This window comes from Arachis hypogaea, chromosome 11 (assembly GCF_003086295.3).
Source record: "Arachis hypogaea cultivar Tifrunner chromosome 11, arahy.Tifrunner.gnm2.J5K5, whole genome shotgun sequence".
NCBI classification, from domain to species: domain Eukaryota; kingdom Viridiplantae; phylum Streptophyta; class Magnoliopsida; order Fabales; family Fabaceae; genus Arachis; species Arachis hypogaea.
Genome location: NC_092046.1, coordinates 25,273,082 through 25,277,237, shown reverse-complemented (window position 1 = coordinate 25,277,237; position 4,156 = coordinate 25,273,082). Strand labels below are relative to the sequence as shown.

Genomic DNA, 4,156 nt, shown 5'->3' with positions numbered 1-4,156 from the left:
TGGAACTTAATTCTCCTAGGGAGGTGTTGATTTGCTCCCAATAGTTTTGTGGAGGAAGATGCATCCCTTGAGGTATCTTAGGGATTTCATGATGAGAAATTTCTTCATGCTCTTGATGAGGTTCTCTTGTTTTCTCCATCCTTTTCTTAGTGATGGGTTTGTCCTCATCAATGAGAATGTCTCCCTCTATGTCAATTCCAACCGAATTGCAAAGGTGACAAATGAGATGAGGGAAGGCTAACTTGCCATAGTAGAGGACTTGTCTGCCACCTTGTAGAGTTCTTGGGATATAACCTCATGAACTTCCACTTCCTCTCCAATCATGATGCTATGTATCATGATAGCCCGGTCTATAGTAGCTTCGGACCGGTTGCTAGTGGGAATGATTGAGCGTTGGATGAACTCCAACCATCCCCTAGCCACGGGCTTGAGGTCATGCCTTCTTAGTTGAACCGACTTCCCTCTTGAATCACTCTTCCATTGAGCGCCCTCTTCACAGATGTCCATGAGGACTTGGTCCAACCTTTGATCAAAGTTGACCCTTCTAGTGTAGGGGTGTGCATCTCCTTGTATCATAGGCAAGTTGAATGCCAACCTTACATTTTCCGGACTAAAATCTAAATAATTCCCCCGAACCATTGTAAGCCAATTCTCAGGGTCCGGGTTCACACTTTGATCATGGTTCTTGGTGATCCATGCATTGGCATAGAACTTTTGAACCATTAAGATTCCGACTTGTTGAATGGGATTGGTGAGAACTTCCCAACCTCTTCTTCGGATCTCATGTCGGATCTCCGGATACTCATTCTTTTTGAGTTTGAAAGGGACCTCGGGGATCACTTTCTTCTTGGCCACAACTTCATAGAAGTAGTCTTGATGCACCCTTGAGAGGAATCTCTACATCTCCCATGACTCGGAGGTGAAAGCTTTTGCCTTCCCTTTCCTCTTTCTAGAGGTTTCTCTGGCCTTTGGTGCCATAAATGGTTATGGAAAAACAAAAAGCTTTAGCTTTTACCACACCAAACTTAGAAGGTTGCTCGTCCTCGAGCAAAAGAAGAAATAAGAGAGTAGAAGAAGAAGAAATAGAGGAGATGGAGTGAGCTTTGTGTTTCGGCCAAGGGGGAGAAGTGGTGTTTAGGTTGTGTGAAAATGAAGGAGTGAAGATGGGTTTATATAGGAGTGAGAGGGGTGTGTATGGTTCGGCCATGGAGGGTGGGTTTGGGAGGGGAAGTGGTTTGAATTTGAATGGTGAGGTAGGTGGGGTTTTATGAAGGATGGATGTGAGTGGTGAAGAGAATTGTGGGATTTGATAGGTGAGGGGTTTTTGAGGAAGATGTATTGAGGTGATTGGTGAAATGGTGAAGAAGAAAGAGAGTGGTGGGGTAGGTGGGGATCCTGTGGGGTCCACAGATCCTGAGGTGTCAAGGATATCTCATCCCTGCACCAAGTGGCGTGCAAAACGCCCCTTTCTGCCAATCCTGGCGTTAAACGCCAGGCTGCTGCCCATTTCTGGCGTTTAACGCCAGCTTCTTGCCCATTCCTGGCGTTAAACGCCAGTCTGGTGCCCTTTTCTGACGTTAAACGCCCAGAATGGTGCCAGACTGGGCGTTTAACGCCCATTCTGCTACCTTTACTGCGTTTAAACGCCAGTAACTGTTTCCTCCAGGGTGTTCCATTTTTCATTCTGTTTTTCACTTTGTTTTTGCTTTTTCAATTATTTTTGTGACTTCACATGATCATCAACCTACAGAAAACATAAAATAACAATAGAAAATATAAATTTAATATAGATAAGTAAAAATTGGGTTGCCTCCCAACAAGCGCTTCTTTAATGTCAATAGCTTGACAGTGGGCTCTCATGGAGCCTCACAGATGTTCAGAGCAATGTTGGAACTTCCCAACACCAAACTTATAGTTTGAATGTGGGGGTTCAACACCAAACTTAGAGTTTGGTTGTGGCCTCCCAACACCAAACTTAGAGTTTGACTGTGGGGGCTCTGTTTGACTCTGTATTGAAAGAAGCTCTTCATGCTTCCTCTCCATGGTTACAGAGGGATGTCCTTGAGCTTTAAACACAAGGGAGTCTTCATTCACTTGAATGATCAATTCTCCTCTGTCAACATCAATCACAACTTTTGCTGTGGCTAGGAAGGGTCTGCCAAGGATGATGGATTCATCCATACACTTCCCAGTCTCTAAGTCTATGAAATCAGCAGGGATGTAATGATCTTCAACCTTCACCAAGACATCCTCTACAAGTCCATAAGCCTGTTTCTTTGAATTGTCTGTCATCTCTAGTGAGATTCTTGCAGCTTGTACCTCAATGATCCCTAGCTTCTCCATTACAGAGAGAGGCATAAGGTTTATGCTTGACCCTAGGTCACACAGAGCCTTCTCAAAGGTCATGGTGCCTATGGTACAAGGGATTGAGAACTTTCCAGGGTCCTGTCTCTTTTGAGGTAATCTCTGCCTAGTCAAGTCATCCAGTTCTTTAAAGAGCAATGGAGGTTCATTCTCCCAAGTCTCATTACCAAATAACTTGGCATTTAGCTTCATGATTGCTCCAAGGTACTTAGCAACTTGCTCTTCAGTAACATCTTCATCCTCTTCAGAGGAAGAATATTCATCAGAGCTCATGAATGGCAGAAGTAGATTTAATGGAATCTCTATGGTCTCAGTATGAGCCTCAGATTCCCATGGTTCCTCATTAGGGAACTCCATGGAGGTCAGTGGACGTCCATTAAGCTCTTCCTCAGTGGAGATCACTGCCTCTTCCTCCTCTCCAGGTTCGGCCATGTGAGACATGTTTATGGCCTTGCACTCTCTCTTTAGATTCTCTTCTGTGTTGCTTGGGAGAGTACTAGGAGGGAGTTCAGTAATTTTCTTACTCAGCTGACCCAATTGTGCCTCCAAATTTCTAATGGAGGACCTTATTTCAGTCATGAAACTTTGATTGGTTTTGATTAAATCAGAGACAATGGTTGCTAAGTCAGAGGGGCTCTGCTTAGAATTCTCTGTCTGTTGCTGAGAAGATGATGGAAAAGGCTTGCCATTGCTAAACCTGTTTCTTCCACCATTGTTGTTGTTGAAACCTTGTTGAGATCTCTGTTAATCCTTCCATGAGAGATTTGGATGATTTCTCTATAAAGGATTATAGGTGTTTCCATAGGATTCTCCCATGTAATTCACCTCTTCCATTGCTGGGTTCTCAGGATCATAAGCTTCTTCTTCAGAGGAAGCTTCCTTAGTACTGCCTGTTGCTGCTTGCATTTCAAACAGACTCTGAGAAATCATATTGACTTGTTGGGTCAATATTTTATTCTGAGCCAATATGGCATTCAGAGTATCAAACTCAAGAACTCCTTTCTTCTGAGCTATCCCATTATTCACAGGATTCCTTTCAGAAGTGTACATGAATTGGTTATTTGCAACTATTTCAATGAGTTCCTGAGCTTCTGCAGGCGTCTTTTTCAGATGAAGAGATCCTCCAGCAGAGCTATCCAATGACATCTTGGATAGTTCAGACAGACCATCATAGAAGATTCCTAAGATGCTCCATTCTGAAAGCATGTCAGAAGGGCACCTTCTGATCAATTGCTTGTATCTCTCCCAAGCTTCATAGAGGGACTCACCATCCTTCTGTCTAAAGGTTTGGACTTCCACTCTAAGCTTGCTCAATTTTTGAGGTGGAAAGAACTTTGCCAAGAAGGCACTGACTAGCTTTTCCCAAGAGTTCAGCCTTTCTTTAGGTTGTGAATCCAACCATGTCCTAGCTCTGTCTCTTACAGCAAAAGGAAAGAGCATAAGTCTGTAGACTTCAGGGTCAACCCCATTGGTCTTGACAGTGTCACATATTTACAAGAACTCAGCTAAGAACTGATGAGGATCTTCCAATGGAAGTCCATGAAACTTGCAATTATGTTGCATTAGAGAAGCTAATTGAGGCTTAAGCTCAAAGTTGTTTGCTCCAATGGCAGGGATAGAGATGCTTCTCCCATAGAAATCAGGAGTAGGTGCAGTAAAGTCACCAAGCACCTTCCTTGCATTGTTGGCATTGTTGTTGTTTTTGGCTGCCATGGTTTCTTCTTCTTTGAAGAGTTCTGTTAGGCCCTCTAGAGAGAGTTGTTCTTTAGCTTATCTTAGCTTTCTCTTCAAG

At 43.5% G+C, this 4,156-nt stretch overlaps 1 non-coding gene across 1 annotated transcript; it reads left to right on the top strand.

The window, feature by feature from the left end:
• Nucleotides 1-3,564: 3,564 nt before the first annotated feature.
• LOC112725958 (small nucleolar RNA R71) lies at nucleotides 3,565-3,672 on the top strand. Its single transcript, XR_003165035.1, has one exon. It is a non-coding gene; the product is annotated as a small nucleolar RNA R71 (small nucleolar RNA).
• Nucleotides 3,673-4,156: the final 484 nt, after the last annotated feature.